General features: G+C 41.4%; 1 protein-coding gene across 2 annotated transcripts in view; it reads left to right on the forward strand.

Moving 5' to 3' along the window:
* Nucleotides 1–18,305, forward strand: part of RASSF8 (Ras association domain family member 8) — a 74,776-nt gene that overhangs the window by 19,697 nt on the left and 36,774 nt on the right. For both annotated transcript variants that reach the window (XM_054282036.1, XM_054282035.1), the window contains one exon: nt 16,540–16,622. The gene's annotated coding sequence lies outside the window, so the exon portion shown is untranslated. The remainder of the gene's footprint in view (nt 1–16,539; nt 16,623–18,305) is intronic.

Below are 18,305 nucleotides of genomic sequence, written 5' to 3' on the forward strand. Positions count from 1 at the left end.
AATGCAGGAGCATAGAGTAATCCAGTGGAGCGTCTAATCTTCTTTGAAATGTTACTTGAGGAGGTGCTTTAACATGCAAAAGTTCTTTTGTTGTGCTGGTATTTCTGATCTTGTACATGAATTTAAATGGAGAAATCTGAAAACCTGAATGAAGCTACAGCACAGCTTCTCTTCCTGTGTCATGGGTGTTATTTAAAGGATCAACACAGGATATCTGTATGCCCAGCTGGGCAATTATTCAGCTGCTTGTTTCCTGCCTGGTGCTCAGTTCTCCTATGATTACTTGACTTCTCACCACTTATATAGGTCACAGATTTAAAGAAAAAAAAATAAAAATCAGTAATAATGGAAAAGATGAGTATTAGTGCATGAAAGCTTTGTGTAAGGAAGTGTGTCATTACTGACTAGCTCAAAATCCTGTGAGATTTCATTCTTTTCAGAAGTGAGTTATCTTGTTCTCATTGAAAATGGTTTTCTGTCCATGCTGTTTAAAGCAGTTAGAGCATAACAGATTGTTTACCAGGGATTTTGTTACCTAGGCTCTGTTCAGTGTATGCAGAAAGCCATGATGCAGGTAAATAACTTTAGAAATACAGAAAGGCTGAAATCTTGTCCACCTTCATGTAATATGTGTGGATAATAGACATAAAAACAATCACATATGAACAAATAACAAAGTCTTTTTTCTGGTGGTAGTAGTCCATTGTTGATGGCTGCAAGAAGCTCCTTGGCCCACCCAGAATCTTAGAGCTGAGATTCTCATTCACATCATTCTTGGACGCAGTTTGCTCACCAATAGTCGCTCTCCTTCCATTATACTCCTTATTTTTAGAAGGCTCAAGGAGTTATGTTGTAATTGAATTACTGTAAAGAGTGTTCTGATCCATTATCTAGCACACACTCAGTCCTGATCAAGTGGCTTTTAATGGCATTAAAAAATAACCCCATTAGTACTCAGAATATACTTGTTTTCCCCAGAATCCTTGTTTGAGGATGGAAAAAACCCAGCAGCATGTCATAGTCCTGTGTTGTAACACAGCTGAGTGAAAAGGGAAGCACTCAGGATGCTCTGGGTCACAGACATCTGGCCATTCTATCCATAAAACAGGTATGGGCTTGTACTTGAGTGTGACTGATTTCACTTTGTGTAAGGGTTTCACGTACTGTGCTGTGAGCAGCAGACGAAACCACCTCTCAAACCCACAGGGATGGTGGTGAGGGCAGATCTGCAGTTAGATTTGCTTCCAGAGGAAAATGGTGACTTCTAACTCTTGACTTGGAGGAGATGAGGAGCTCCCCTTGCTGATGACAGCAACACCTTGGGTTAAAAAACTGGTTTTGCCTTGTGACTTAGCTCTAAATCTTACCTTTCTGGGGTTTATGTACACCATAAATCATGCTGTAAAAATAGCTTTTGGTCTTTCAACTAATATGCATAAGAAGTCAGTTCTGAAGTCCTTAGAATAGTAATTATGGTTGGTTTATGGGCATATGTCTCAAAATGATGGTTTTCCCCTGCACCCCTTTATGACAGTGTACACTGTGCATAGTTCCAGGTTAATTTTAGCAGTATGTATTTAATTAATGTGGCTGGCTGAACAGAATCAGCCTCTATGCTCCAAATGATAATTCCTTTCAGAGTCTAAACAGCTATTTGAGATCCTGTGTCCTGCTTTGATTTTACAACATGAAACATTCTTAGAGCCTAACAGTGGTGTCAAGCCATTGTTTGGTCTGTTGTTTTCCTTCATGTGGTGTGTAAAAATGGGATTTTCCCTTCTGTAAGTGCATTGTAACTTGCCTTTTGAGGTGCTTGGTGTGTGCTTTCACATGGTGCAGCAGTGCTGGTTCTGTACTTGGATATGCATCTGTCATAGCACTGAACTGGATTGCACGTGGGTTATTTCTTCCTGCTGCAAATAGAGATGAGAGATTTGATCCTCCCCTTCCTGCAGCAATAACAGCTAAAATAGTCTGAATGATGGTGAACAGATTTTAGGAAGAAATTGTTCCCTGTGAGGGTGGTGAGGCCCTGGCACAGGGTGCCCAGAGCAGCTGTGGCTGCCCCATCCCTGGCAGTGTCCAAGGCCAGGCTGGATGGGGCTCTGAGCAACCTGGGATACTGGAATGGGTTGGAACAAGATGATTTTTGGGGTCCTTTCCAAGCCAAACCACTGTAATTACTCAATGCAGTGTACCACAGGCACTCCACTCATGTTTTTCAGGTTGGTTTTGGATGAGGCTTTTTGTAGCTGTGCATTACTGCTGTGACTTCAGAGCACCACCTGTTCTGCTTTATGCTTATGTGGATCTTTCTGAACTCTCCATTTAGTCCAATTTTTGTTTCTTTTTGGGTTAAAAAATGCGCAAGAAGTTTATTTACCAAATACACAGCTTTGTTTTGATGAATGAACTTCCAGTTCAAAATGGTGCAATGAAAGCAAATATTTCTGTGGGGAAATCATGGTCTGGGTGTGTTTTACCCTTCAGGTTTCCCTGTGGGGCTTTCATCTACACCTCAGACTTCATTTATGGCAAAGCTGCTACTGTGGGCAAGGGCTTTTCTAGGACATAGGGTGCTGCAATGTTCAATATTATTACATTAAATCTATATTTTTGTGTCAGCTATGCAATAATATCCAGTGTATGAGGCACTCTTATGGTCAAGTGACAGGCGTCTTGCCTGTACTGCATTAGTCAAGTAATGTAAACCAATTTCACCTAATGTTGGGTAGGAAACAAGCTTGAAATGGAATAACTCTTTAGTTGGATTGCTACCAGCTTGCTACACTGGCAGAAATGAAATTATGTGTCTGTTAATGGCAAACTGTCAAGAAAATGCTGATTCTGATTTTAATGTGTTTCCAAAACTTATTTATTAAGGGTTGCATAACAGCATACTGGGATGTTAACATTGCTGCTTTGGTGGCTTTGGAGGCTTCATTCTAAAAACTACTTTCTAAATTTTTTTTTAAGTTGTGTTTCCAAGAATGAAACATAAAGAATATGGGGTTTGTGTTATAGGGTGGGGTTTTTATTGTGAATATGATAGCTTGGTGAAATGTCTTATGTGTATGCACTCTTATTATAATGAGTTCTTTCAGAGGTGACTGAACCAATGTTTTTTGTCTTATCTTATATCCATCTTAAAAATATTTCGTATAGCAAAGAAATAATTTCATGGTGATGCCAGGTCACTTTTAGTAAAATCCAGTAATTGGTCTCATATGGAGTATTATGTCCTATGCCAAGTATGTGCTTTTCTACATCAAATGAATCTCAAGGGCAAGAAGGACAAAAATGACTGGAATAAATAGTAGAGAAATATTATTTCTATTTTCAAATAACAATAATTTTAAAAAGTACTTTCTAAAATGTAACTGAGAAAAATGAACAACAGGAGTGTCTGGTTGTATTAATGTTGGTGGAGTTTGATAATTTTGTTCCTCAGCTACACATCAAATATAGATAACTCTTGTTACTCCTAATCCTCATCACTGTTGGACATGGCTTTAAAAAATTTAGCTTCCTCCTCTGAAGATCTGGGCTAATTAAACTTTCATTCATCTTCTGAAGCAAAAAAAGTAGTGTTTCACTCTGCTCTTGCCTTCTGCAGAGAAGGTACCACGAGCATTGGTGCACCCAGTGCCTGGGAATGTGGCATTCCTGGGCTGTTTTGCTGAACATCTGGATTTCCAAAGCCTCTCTGCATCACTTGCAAAGTTTTTCCAGGTTGTATAATGCTTTTTTGTCCTGCTGAACTCCTGCTCCATTAGTGGCTCTCCTATTTTCCTGGTGAATGAATGCCTGAAGAACAGAGTTTCTACCACCAGCACAGTGAGGTGTGGAGGTGTTAATTCCTTTAGCAGCACGTTCTCCTCATGGTGTGTCAAATCTCTTTAAGGTTTGGTTCATGGTGTGGCTGTGTTTTGGATTTGGGTTTTTTGTGTGTGGGTCAGCTATTAGATTTTCCCATCAGCTCTAGCAGCCTGTTACCTGTGGTCAGGGAAGGCTTGCTCCTGAAAATGCTGATAGGAGGCTGAGATAAGCAGTGAGTGAGTCATGTTTGATTCCTGTGTAGCACAGCGGTGGAAGCCTTGTGTTTTGTTTCCTGTTGGTTTTTCCCCTTGTGTCTGGGTGCCTCTTGTGGATGTTGGGAGAAATCTAAAACCTGATGGAATGCTTTGTAGTCCTTCGCCAGAATTACCAACTTTCCTTAATCATGTACATACAAAATTATTTTAAAACTGCTTATCTGGCCTCTACATCTCTTCTTTTCCTTGGTGCCTCGCAGACCTGGACTAACACAAAGAACAAGGAGCTACAGTGTTCCTGGAGGAAATATTGCAAAGTAGTACTAACCCAAAACTGGTAGATTTTGGGAGCAAAAGAGATCTTTCTGGTGAGAATTTAAAAGTGCTTCTGCCTGGCACTGTCACCCCGTTGCTCTGTGTTTTCTTTAGCACAGAGCATCCATGTGGCAAGTCAAGGTTAGGCTCTCATAACCAATTTGTAGAATGTTGTTTTGTTTATAGAACTCCAGAAGTTACCTAAGCAGCAGTTTCAGTTGGAACTTTGATATCAGAAATATGGAAGAGAAAGAAGTCTCAACACAGGGAGTTGGTGCTGTGGCAGAGAACCAGTCTACAGTATAGAATGATTTGGCTGTAATCCATCAGATGAAAAATGAATTATTTTTTGAGCTTCTGTCAGCAAACAGGATTCTCAATCACTGCAGGTGAATTTAATACTGTGTGCAACTGGTGTATTATGTTATAAAGAGTGCTGTAGGTTGATGCTTTTTTATGAAGCTGAATAAAATTTTCATTGCTATAGATGTGTCTCTTCCAGCTGAAGAGATTGCCTGAACTCAGATGTTGTCCAGTGGTTATAAACAGCAGTGTCTAGTAAAAATGCTTGAATTTTAACTCCAAAAATTAAAATGTTGCTAATGTACTGAGAAGTGGCCCATTTTCTCACCATGAAGTGGGATTTGCACTCAGTGTTTGGCTAATCTTAGAAACTATGTAAACGTCCTTTAAAGCTTTTGATCGTTTTAATGCATAACTATGCTAAGTCAACCGAGTTGGTGTGTTCTTAACATAATACTTAAGGATTATTATTAATAACTGAGTGTTCTTTGTGTTTTGTTCCATAAAGCATTAACTTGAAGAGTAAGCTGTGCAGATTGCATTTGATGGTGCAACAAGAAAGCACACCACAGAAGGAATACAAATGCAGACCTTCTGGTGATATTTGTTTCTGCCCAGTGGAATTTTAGATGCCTTTATTGCATTTCCATGAGGAAATATTTGCCTGCTTAAGGGCATCATTGAGGCATGTTGAGGTAATTGCTGGTTTGTGCTGGTTTCTTTGGAGGTGGAATTGTCTTGTGTCCTTGTAGGAATTAGCAAAGGGATGAACGAGCCAAGCAAATTCCTGGTGTATGTGTCTTGAGTAAATACAGGAAACTTAGTGAGGATTTTCTTGTTCAGCTCCCAGCTATCCTGTCATGGCATAAGTACTCCCAAGATCTGAGCTTTTTGTTCAGGTGGTTTCATCACTTGGTATCTTCTGAGCCTTTCACTAAGTGGTATGAAACATAAAGGAGAAAACCAGATGTTTTCCTGAAATGATTTTCAGAGAGGTAGAGCTGTCCTGTGGGTTTGTCATGGAGTTTGGTCACTATAGAAGCCTTGTGCTCTCAGTTTGGTTGTTTCTGTGTCTCAGCTCTCTGGTGTTATTGTGTACCCACCTGCTGTTGGGATGTAGTAGCAAGAGAGTATTTTTAAATGAGTTGGCATTAGACTTTTTCTAGAAAAAAGCTGTGCATCTCTTAGCCTCCAAAAGCCTTTTAACACTGTTAGTATTTGTCATTTTCGAAGAAGGTTAAAACATTCTGTTCAGCCTTTTGTTACATTTGCAGTTTCAAAAGCTGTTTCATTGATTGTGCTAGTTTCAGGCAATATTTACACTTTGCTATTGACTGTTTTCTAAGTTTTGTGTGTAGGTGGATTCCATTTGCCCCCAGGGAAGAAACTAACCTAACTAAGGCTTTAATTAGCTGTTTCTTGGTTTTCTTTGAAATTCTGAAAATTGAAAGTGTGAGAGCTCATCAGAATTGGTGTCATTTGGATGCGATCTGAGTCAATGTTAACTAAAATCATCTCCAAATCCCAGCACAGCAAGGACAGGGAGCTGCTGGAGCCAGGCCAGAGCAGGGACACCAAGGGGATCAGAGGGATGGAGCAGCTCTGCTGGGAGGAAAGGCTGAGGGAATTGGGATTGTTCAGCCTGGAGAGGAGAAGGCTTTGGGGTGACCTCACTGTGGCCTTGCAGTGCCTGAAGGGAGCCCACAGGAAAGATGGAGAGAGACTCTTGACAAGGGCCTGGAGTGACAGGACAAGGGGCAATGGCTTCACACTGACAGAGAGCAGGTTTAGATTGGGTATGAGGAAGAAATTGTTCCCTGTGAGGGTGCTGAGGCCCTGGCACAGGGTGCCCAGAGCAGCTGTGGCTGCCCCTGGATCCCTGGCAGTGTCCAAGGCCAGGCTGGATGGGGTTTGGAGCAACCTGGGGTAATGGAAGGTGTCCCTGCTCATAGCAGGGTCCTGGCAAAGGATGATCTTTAGGGTTCTTTCTATTCCAGGCCATTCTGTGATTCTGTGAATTAGATTTGTAATGCCTTGAAACAAAATGTTTGCAGTATTGCAAACAATGTGTTTGGGGAGGAGGAGAACTTGGAAAACTGTTTCTAGATGTGATTGAAAGAAGAGCTTTGATAAAACACACAGAAAGAATGGCAAAGTCATCAAAAGAGCCGGACTTAGTGTTGTGTATCAGCAGACCAGGACAGCCTATTTTTTGGGCACTTGGCTTCAGGTCTGCCTTGACTGGGCAGGACTCTGAAAAGTATCAGCAGATCTTTACAACATGCTGGTCTCGTGTGCTTGCAGCTCTCTGGCTTTGAACTGCAGTTGGACCTCCCACATGTCAGAGTGCATGGGACCTTTTCAAAGGGAATTTGGGGACTTTGCTGGCCACTGCTCTAAATCAGGAGAGAGACAGTTCCACAGAAGTCTGAAAACAGGAACAGGCACAATGGGCTTTATTGCTGCTTTTCTCTATCTTGATTGTTTTCCTGTTTTTTTTGCTAATGGCAGCAGGATCTCAGTCCTGCTTTTGAACTCTGAAGAAATCTTTCCATTTTGTCTGGCTTATGTTGAACATTCAGTTTTAGGTAAGGAGTCTGACAGTCCCCTACCAAAACCAAGCAAACAAAAAAGTAAGTCAGTAACTGGTTGTTAAACTGTAAGGAAGGGTCTTTGAATAAAAGCGTTGACTTCTGCGTTGGTCTGACTCTGGACTTAATGTGAGGACTTTATTAGTTGGGAAAATTTAAAAAAGAAAGAATTCCCTGCTTTGAAGATCTTGTGAAGAGAAAGCTTTGTGTATATGAAGATTTTTCTCTCTTTTCACTGTTTCAGTGCTTGGAGAGTCTGTTTATCTAGAATCATAGACTGGTTCAGGTTGGAAGAGAATTTAAAGATCATCTTGGTCTAAACCCCCTGCCACAGGTAGGGATGCCACTAAGCTTTATACATTTATTTTCACTTTGCTATACAAGGTATTTTTTAACCAGCCCATTATCTTCTTTGTTGTTAAAAACCTTTTTGTGGTTGCTTTCCTTTTTTTATTTGAGCTAGTAGGTTTGAGCAGTCATCTATTGCAGTAGCTTTTCCTTGTCTCCCATTCCATGCTCTGCATGTCACCCCCAAAAATACACCTTTTTCAGAGAATTCAAGTACTGACTGTTAAGGATCATGTTTGTATAAGAAAACTTGGTTTTAATGTTTACATTAAAATTAATTATTTACATTTAGCATCTCCATTGGTTTGAGATGTGAGGAGGTGGATTTAACAGTGACAGCACCAGTCTTTGCCATAAGCTGAATGGTAGAACTGGACAGTGAAGTGTTGCTTTCTTCTTGATTATTAGTGACCTTGGAAGTGTTGAGTTGTGTTGCCAATGACAAAGATTAAGTTGTGTAGTACATGAAGCAAGAACTTGTTATATACCTTTATACTAATAAATAAATAAATTTCAAAGACTTTATTGGCATCAATTGCGTTTCCTGGTAGCTGATGAGTTGGCCCTTGTCTCTCCCAGGTGCTAATTAACAACCAGTAAGTGTCCAACTAGAGATTGTAATTAGTTCTGAAACTGCTGTGCCTTGATCACTTTCTGCAGGGTTTCTCCTAAGTCTCAAGAGAGACAAATGCTGTGGCTTTACTTCCTGCTGTTTGGGAAGGAGTCAGTGGGTTGCAATAGAGAAATTAACTTTTCTCTCTCTCACATTTGCCTTACACTTGCACCTGTGCAAGGTCCAAGTGTACCTGGAATTTGTTGCACAGAGGGTTGATTAAATTTCCTTGGACAAGAATGTGGTAAATCCAGCAAAAATCAGCTCCATGTTTGTCTTCCATTGACTCATGGGTAATTGCAAGGAAAGAAAAAGGAAGGTTGTCATTTGACTACATAATGAAGTGAGAGATTAAAGCTCCACATGAAAAGAAATCTGTGGCTATGTAATATCAGTAGCTGCTGTAAGATGTGTATTTCTTTGGCTGGTTACTAAGAAATGGGGTATTATAATCCTGATAATATTTCCTCACACACTCTGGGAGAGGAACACAGTGCACAGGACAGGGACATTGGATGAAGGACTGGTGGAGGGTACTCCTCTTCTCCAAGGACAAATGCTTGTGGAGCAAGCTGGAAATCTGCAAGCTTTCAGGCCTGGCTTTGCTCTCTGCAGGTGCCATCTGAGCCATGAAGCATCTAACAGCTGCACACTTCAGTATTTTACCTCTTATTAGCCACTGTGTGCTTTCACTGAAAGACATTTGAAGTTCATTAGAGGGAAGCTGTTTTCAGACACAAGTTACCTGAAAGAAATTATTGCTTAACAAACTTACTGCATTATTCTTATACTGAAATTGAGTTACTTGGAGGGTGTTTCAACACAAACAAGAAATCTACATGTTGTTGTCCGTTTTTCCATATTTCACATACATTAATGAAGTTGTTTTCAAGACATCATCTCAAATAAAGATCTCTTAATGTATTGATGATAATATATCTCTTTTGCCCTTGAGCACTTTGTCTTGTGTGCAAAAGCAGAACCAAGAGGTGGGCTTTTGATGGCTCTCATGAGTGAAAATTGTTTGTCTTGATGATGTGCTTTCCTTGTGGATGAGCACTGGCATGGCCAGGGAGGAATTCACAGGCTCCTTTTATCCGCTCAGCAGTGTAGTTTCATTGGCTCATGCATATTGCTGGACTCTTTGTGAGCTTCTGGCTCTTACAAATATGGATTTGATTGCTGACCCAGTTCACTCAGAACTGAGGGGTGCCACATGGGCCAGACAGAAATGGAGCAGGCAGGGAGAACGGTACAGTGCAGAATTCTGCTTTCAAGTGCCAGTGGAGCTGTGTGCTTTGGAAACAGAATTTGTGGAATCAGATGGGAAGCTGCAGCAGTGCACTGCCTGCAAGGTGGCAGTCACAAAAGAGAGCACTGCAGGCCTTTGGAACAGGGGCTGGATTTCTCTGTCACCTGCCAGGTTTTGCTGCTGCTGAGAGCACTGGCTTAAATGCTTTGCTTTGTCCTGTGCAATTCTAAGAAGTCTGGAATCGGGGTTATTAGCAGTGGCTTGTGACTCCTTGCCAAGAAAAGGGTAATTGAAGTTAACCTTTAGACCTTCTGGAAAATCACTGGTTTGGGTGAGAGCTGTCTCATATTGAAAGGGTTGTTTGGAAATGCAGAGTGATGTTGAATGTTCTGCTGATGTTACAGACGAGACTGACTTGACACTGGATGTTTTTGCTGGCTTGGGTTAATCCTAAATGGAACCAATTTGAATTTACAAACAGTGACTGTTTAATCCTGATATCTTAATTATTTTATGCTCCTGATGTGGACTCTGCAAACTAACCTACCTTGGTGCTCATACAAAACCAGGCTAAATCATCACACAATGGGATGCTGTGTAAACAACCCAGAGAAGCAGAACAGGGCTTGTACCTGCAAAGATAGCAGCAGTCTTTCATTATTTTCAAAAATAGAGCAGGCGCTCAAGAATTGCCTATAAATTGATATGATGTGGAAATGGGAACTATCTGGCAGTGCCTGGAAAGTGGAGCATTGTTTACTCACGAATTGTGGTATAGACTGTGAGCAGACTGGGGGGGCTGTTGTGTTCTGGCTGTACTGCAGATACAGGCTGCATGGTGGGCCACTGCTTTGCCACCAGTGCAGCCATTCTGCTGGCAGGGACACCTGCTCAGTGGTAAAGGAATCAGAAACTCTTTCAATAGCTTGGGTTGGAAGGGACTTGAAAGCCCATCCTGTTCCAATCCCCCTGCCACGGGCAGGGGCACCTTCCACTATCCCAGGTTTCTGAGCCCCATCTAGCCTGGCCTTGGATACTTCCAGGGATGGGGCAGCCACAGCTCCTCTGGAAAGGGAGACTTGGGTTTGTTTTTCATTAGTTCTACATGGTTTTAACTACACAAATGGAAATAAATCAGAATCTTATTCCATTATTTTTTTCAGTTACTGTCAAAATATCCTCAAGGAAAGAAATCAAAACAAATGCCATGTCATTATACTTCTCTTTTTGTGTGCTACTGCTTCTATGTTGCCTAAATACCTGGATGACTTGCCCAACTGTACTTTTTCGGAGATGTGCATGATAATGAAGTACATGTTTGAACTTGAATCGTTCCTTTAAAATGCCTTCCTGTAGTTCTAACCACTAGGATTAATAACAAGAGCTAACCTCCAACCCAAACAGGTCAGTGGGTAGGTGAATACCCAGGCCTAATCCTGATTTCTGCTAGATGCTGCTTGACTCTATTACTCAGTCTCTTGCTCCTTTTCTTTAAATATGCTTTCTCTTACATGCTTTTCTGAGAACCAGTGCAAAATACTTAGTCATAGGTAGGTATGGCAAGAGTTTGCTGTGTTTGAAGAATTAGTAGTCAAGTGTGAAATTGTGCAGGTAAGGCAGGAATGTAAAGTGAGGGAGCTGCTCTCTTTAAATCCAAGGGCAGGCTTGGGTATGACTGTGAGTGAAGAAGTTTTCAAGAACAAAGCAAATTATTGCCATGACTTTCTCTGTTGTTCTGTTGAATAATTACCTTGTGAAGTAAGCCTGACTGTGTGGAACCACAGCAGTGTGGCCAGGGCAGTGTTTTGAGAGGGAATCCTCTCATCAGCAGCTTGGTGGAAGCATCCTGCTTCCAGGGCTGCTGAAGGGAGCAGAGGAAAGCATTCCTCCTGTCAGTGAGTGTGACATCTCAGTGCCTCCTGTGTTGGAACAAACCAAGTGGTGTTGGTGACAAGAGGAGAAGCTCCTGGTTTCTGTGCAATTCCCTCGGTGTTTTCCAGGTGTAGCCGCGAGGATGAGAGAGTAGAGTAGGACGTGCAGGTAAGTCTGTGGGTGAGCTCTGATGGTTCTCTGCTCTATCAGCACCCCCTTTTCATCCTGGAGTAATGGTTCCATGGGCTTTAATCACAGGGGTTGCAAAATGAATTGTTCATTTGGAGGAAGCGAAAGCAACGTGCTCTACCTCAGAGCAGAATACGGTGTGGGTATTCTGCTCTGATGTCCTCTGAGCTCATGTGCCAGGGCTCTCTTGGCTGTGTTGTTTAAACAAAGAGAAAATAAATCACTTCAAGTGTTTTTCTTCTTCTCTTTTCTCAACAACTGTAACTCTAAAGGCTCAGAAATATATTAAATGAATTCAAATCTCTTATTCCTGGAAAGCAGATGCCCTTCACGTACTTGTAAGCAGACAAATGACAGGCAGAACCCTGGAGATCTCAGTCAAGACTTTTCTTTTAGATCAAGCTGCTTTATAATTTTAATTTCACTCTTCTTGGTTCATGTGTCAACATGGTTTTTTGTAGCCCTTGCTTTTCAACACCACAGTAGAGCTTAAAGAACTAGGATGCAGTATTGTGGGCAAATAAGGAGTAGCTCAGAGCTGAATTTGAAGATAAGCAGGTTTTTTTCTCTTCTTGAGAAGAACTAAATAGCAATAACAAAGAAGCACCTTCTTTTCTGGGATATAAATGGTGTTGCTCCTGCTAACCCATATAGGGTATGGGACTTAATGGTCCAGTGAAGTCTGGGCTGGACAAATCCTTTCTCAATTCTATTTGAGGTGTTATGTTGCTCAGGAAGTGAGGCAATAAACTTTTTGGATCTTATTATGACTGGCCACCTTTGACAATCAAGTGAGGGCGTGAACAAGTGGCTTCAGTCAGTGCAGACACGAAGAGCTTGATGCTCTTTATATTCTCCAAATAATATATCTTGCTTCCAGTTTGGATCAGTTTTGTCCCTGTAGGTAAGAGCAGTAGCCAGGGCAGTGTGCTAAGATCCTGTTAATTTGGGAGCACACACTGTTTATCAATAGGGTCAGAAAGGGCAGAAGAGTGAGCTGGCAGGAGAGAGAACTGCCTTTCCCTCCCCACTGGTGTGCCCCTGAGTTTTCTTGTCAGCATTACCTGTGTTCTGTTTTCAGACCTGATGTGAAGACAGTCTTGCACCTGCAGAGCTTCATACCCCAGGCTTGTAAATGAGATCCAAGACAGGATGCTGCCTGCACTGACTGACTTGTGACAGGCACGCTCTCCCCTTGCTAGAAGCCAAACACCAATCCCAGGTTTATTTTTACATAGGTTATTATATAGCTGCTGAAGGATGACTTCTGATTAGCAGTGATGAGAAGATAATTGGGACCATCTGCCCCAGATGTGGTAAAAGGCCTCCCCAGCTGGCAGCACCTGATCCTCCTTACCACCCTGTCCAAAACAAACACACCTTTCATCACTACCTCAAGACATCCACAAATCCGTCTGTGCTTTGGATATGATGTTGTTTCTTTCTAGGCTGTGGCCTCAAGTCTAATAATTCATAGTGGTGTAGGCTCCAAGTGATATCTGCAGTCTTTCAGAATTGTTATTGCCTTGATAGGAACAGAAGCTAACATCTTGTATCTCCTATTACCCACAAGAACTGACTGAAATGTTCTGACCTTGTTAACATTACAGATGTGTCTCCTTGGAGATAATGATTCAAACTTTCTAAGCTCTTTTTTCCTTTGTGGCTAATTGTTACTTAATTCAACAAAGACAGAAAGGGATGTAATTTCAAAGATTTCCTGCCTTTAATCAAGAATACTGCTTTCCTGTATTTAAAAAAAATTGCAAACACCACTCTCTTCCCCCCCCCCCCCCCAAAAAAAAAAAACCAAAACCAAACAACCAGCCCCACTCCAACTTTTGAAAAGTAAACTTCACACCTTTTTGAATGCTCTTTCTGTGTAAGGTCTTTGTCAATGTCATAAGCTGCTTTGTGTTTCCTGAACTTCATTTCAACAGAGGGTTGTTTTTGATCACATGAATTGTGGAACAGTTTTGGTCATCCAGTAAGTTGTAGACCAAGCTGTGAAGAAAATAAAACATGATTTAAGGTAAAAACATCTGTTACCATGCCAATCTTGTTTTCTTTCCATGTGAGGGGAAGGGTCTCAGTTGCTTTAGAAATGTGTGACTGCAAGAGACCACCTGAGTTGTAGAGTAACTTCTTGTTCTTCCCAATCCTCCTGCACTGAAGACTATTGACTAATGAAAGTTCAGTCAAAGAAGTTTTGGGAAAAGCCTGCATGGAACAGATCATCAAAACAGGAAGTTTGCATTTCCAGCAGCCCCTCAAGTGCATGTTTAGTTTGCTGAAAGAATGAGCCTGGTCAGGTTTGGGTTTAGTGTTCTTCTCCCTTCTTTCAGAGGAGTGGGAGATCTTTCCACCTGCTGGAAAGGGAGTTTCCCTCCCACCTACAAGAGGCAGGAATCTTGTTGCTCTCTATTTCCTCCCTCCCACTGAGTTCCCTGCATGGGGGAATTCCTTTTTTTGTGCCATCTCTTAAGAGAAACTCTTCCTTTGAGCTACTTGTGGCATTTGCATGTGTGCATCTCCTCAGAGCCTTGTGGGAATAGACTTTTAATGCCTCTCTTATTTTACCTACTTCAGTTAATTATGTTTTCTTTGTAATTTTTGCTTTTTTCAGACAGTGTGCCAGCAAACCTAGGTAGCAATTTATGCTGTATCCCTGCTAAGATTCAACTAGGCTGTACTCCTTTCTTGTTGGTTTGACTGGCTTCTCTCTATGCCTGTATCTCTTTGCATTTTATGTAAGGATCTCTTTCCACAAGCATGAACTGGGGCTGCAGAGTGAGAACAAAGACCACTTGAGTATTTTCCTTGGGACTTTCATAAAATAAAATACATAAAACATCTCCATGAAAATGTCTGGATTGATGAAGGGGGGGGGGAAAGCCTTTTCCTCCAGCAGTGGCTTGATTAATGGATTTATTGTTTGTACAGATTTTGTCAGGAAGCCATATGGCTTGAGGAAAACAAAGAGGAAGTGGCTGATGTTGGGAATCTGATTTAATAGGGGTCCCTAAGGACAGAATGTGGCTCTTATCCTTACTCCTTCCCACTCAGTTTGCAGAGTGGTCTGAGAGGAGCTTTAGGGCTTCAATAGAGCTGCAGATAATGTGGCTCTGTTGGAGTGGAAGTGTCAGTCCCTGCTGCTGGATCAGCATCATGGCCACTCCACTCTCAGGCTCAGAATCCACTCTTCTTCTCTGTGTTAAGTATCCTGGGGTAATTAACAAACAGGGGTAATTGAAATGTTTACTATTTGTGTATTGGCAGTTGATCAGTTTGCAGTAGGTGAAGACAACTTTTAGCATCTCAAAGCTGAGTTTTCATAGTTTAGGGTGAGGTGATTATTTCTCTCTTCTCTATCTCTCCCTCCCTCAGCAAAATTCAAACATCTGTCCCTCTGGATTAACTAATTAATTCACCATCTGTATCCTAAATCCAGATTTATTTTCCTAATCTAACATGTGTAAGTGGGGGTTGGTAAGTAACTGGGGTTCAAGTGCTGGTGATTTGACCTGGTGTGTTGGGTTAGATGAATGTTCTGCATTTTCTATGACTATTTGACTATGTGGTGAATAACCTGAGTAGAGAACTTAAAGGAATGTTCTCTAATGGAACTGCAATCAAATGCATTAAGGAGATTTAATAAGCATATCTTCCTTCTGTTAAATTACAGCTTCTCAGCTGAGAGATATAAACTCACCAAAAATTATTCTGTTCATTTTAGAGCTGGAGTAAAAGGCTCATGTGAACTGTTAGTAAACGTTAGTGGATCTGCAGAGTGGAAAGCACAAAACATCACAAAAACATACTGTGGCAACCCAGAAATTTAATTAATATTAGTTTGTGAATGAAAGCTGCATATTGGGTCAGTCATGGTGAAAATTATATGTGCCTGAGACTTTTGGAGCTCCTGAATGTCCTTTTGTGGAATTTTGGGCTATAATGAGAGATGCAATTACTTCTGTAGGACTTTGATGCATGATGTGCATGGTTTAGTGTTTTACAGACCTCCCTTCTTTCCAGATCTTTAAGAGGTTTTTCGTGTTTTCTGAACTCTTATGATGTTCTTATGCTGGAGTTGGTACTCATTACATCTTTCCACCAGACAGATATTAGGAGACAAACATTTTGTCTAGACAAAATTCAGTGTCTGACAATGGTGGTAGAGGAGATGCTGAAATACTAGTGGAAAGTTTTTCTGATTTAGGGCTATTTTTCCATGCTGCAGTCTCTAAAGTTCCCATGTAGAGTTACACATGATAGATATGTTCCTTTAAAATATAACTCAGAAAATCTTTGGTTGTGAAGGCTTAAAAATAACCACATCTCACATGTTCTCCTTGGCTATGCCATAATATTAGGCAATGTCTGTCACAATGATGCTGTTAAACATTGTTGTAGTAAGCATCCCTTCCAAGCTGATTATTAGTCTTAATCAGCAGTTTGGGATTTGTTACCTTTTGCCCAGTTTGTTTGGCTGTTTGTGCGTGCATTGCTCGTGATTCACTGCTGTGAGGGAGTCAGGGTGTGCAGCTCCAGAGCACTCGGGTTATACACTGGAAGAGCTCCAGTTTGAGGATTATTTTCCTTAAAAAGAAAATTGGGAAAGAAGATTATTTCACAATCTCCTATATTTACAATTTACCAGTGGTAGATGCTCGTGACTACCTAATACAGTGCTTAGGGGTGTTTTTTTTGTTTTTTTGTTTTTTTTTTTTTTCATGTTCTGGAAAGCTGTTGAAATGTTGTTTGCCACACTGAGTTATTTATAGCAGGAACATGTCACACCAGGTATAAGAAGCAGCAAATAAAGAGCAATATTCCAAGTTTCTTTTGAACTAACTTTTCAAAAATAAAATACTGCTTGTATGTACCAGGCTGTTGTAGATCTACAGGTGCCAGGTGAACATGGTGTTTTTCCAAAACATTAAGGAAGGAGTGGGAGTAGAACTTCATCCTCAAGAAGTCTGTTTCACTAATGTGTAACAATATTTCTTTTTTTCCTTCTAGGAACTGCCCTCATCAGCAGAGTGAACACTGATGCCTGGAGTAGCAGATTGTGCATAAACAGACATCTCTGTCTTTATCTGCAGGTAAGAAGTTAGCAGCAAAACCCTCCAAGAAAGAGTTTCCCTGCTCTCTTCTGAAAGTACTTGCACATAAAGCATTCCAAAAACTCAAAAACTTAGAGTCACAGAGTGGCCTGGGTTAGAAGGGACCTTAAAGATCATCTCCTTCCCCCCCTTCTGTGAGCAGGGACGCCTTCCACCAGACCAGGCTGCTCACAGCCCTGTCCAACCTGGCCCTGAGCACTTCCGAGGATGGGGCAGCTTCCTAAGTTCATCACTCCCCCTTTTTTCCTGAGATGATAAACTGAGTGAGATCCCAGTTTCCCTGCTCTGTGCAATGTTTTCTCTAACCAGATGTGTTCTGGGCAGACGTGCTGAGTTTCTCTCTCCTGTGGTGGTGTGATCTCCATGGATGTGCACCTTCCTGCTGTATGAGAGGGAGGCCCATGGCTAACCTGTCACTGGGGAGTGTGAAATGAGGGGAGCCTTTTGTCCTTGGCTCCTCTGCTTGTCCAATGATCCTGGGCAGCAGATCTTCACTTGAGAAAGGATTTCTTTACTGACAGACTGGTTGAGTATTGGAATGGGCTGCCCAGGGAGGAGGAGTCACCATCCTTGGAGGTGTTCAAGAAGCCACTGGTGTTTCTTCTTTGGTTTGGGTGACAAGGTGGTGTTGGGCCAAAGATTGGGTTCTGTGATACTGGAGATCTTTTCCAACCTTAATGATTCTGTGATTCACTGTAAGGAGTTGTCCCCAGCTTGGCCACTCAGACATTGGCAAAAATCAAAAAAAGTTGTCAGGAAAAGTAAACAGTAGCAGGTGGTGTTTTTCCTGACAACATGATGAATCCTTGATACAGGAAAAATATCAGAACTTAGATTAAAATACACACTTTCAGATTATGCATTGGTTTATTTGTCATAGTGGTTTGATTTTTTTTTTTTTGAGTCCACTGTTTTATGATGTAGATGAGGCTGGTGAAGCAAGTGAGAAAACCTGAGAATGCAGCTTCTTCTCTGGCTTGTCACCATTTACAGGCCTTGTTTAAAGCTGACTTGCCTTTTGTGCCCACATCAGCTTCTCAGTGATACTTTTATAGCAGTCACACCACCTTTTTCATTTCTGTGTGTGTATGCCATTTTACCACTCCTTCTATTGCAAATGCAGTATTTATAGCAGTATTTTGTTGATAACTGAAGCAGCTGAGGGACCAATACAACAAAATAAATTCAAATGCCTTATTCATTTGCTGCAATGACAGCTTGTCCCATGCTGTGTGTATCAGAGGTGCAGATAAGGATCAAGGTACAACAGCTTTATCTTACTACAGGAGAAGCTGAAGTAAAGCAGCAGTGGATGGATACTTTCATTATCCTTAATACAGGGTAGAACTAGTAGAAAATCAATGCACATATAGAAAATGCATTGTGTGTATGGTGAAGAGGAGCTTTGCTGGAGGGTGCTACAGATGTGTGGCTGCATCTGTGCATATGTACAGCACCCACAATGCTGTGCTGGCTAGAGTCTGGCTTCAGACTTGTCTTAGGTTGCCTCATTTCAGAGGTGGTTTGGGTTATTCATTAAAGCACTTTCAGCCCTACATTCTATGCACGTTACGTGTCTCTCTAATGCACATCAGTGGATTGTTTCTAAAGCAAACATTTCCAGAGCATTAATTGCTGCCTTCAGCCAACAACATCCCCTTG

The sequence above is a fragment of the Melozone crissalis genome, unplaced genomic scaffold (assembly GCF_028551555.1).
Source record: "Melozone crissalis strain CALT ecotype California unplaced genomic scaffold, PUWL_Pcris_2 ptg000033l_1, whole genome shotgun sequence".
NCBI classification, from domain to species: domain Eukaryota; kingdom Metazoa; phylum Chordata; class Aves; order Passeriformes; family Passerellidae; genus Melozone; species Melozone crissalis.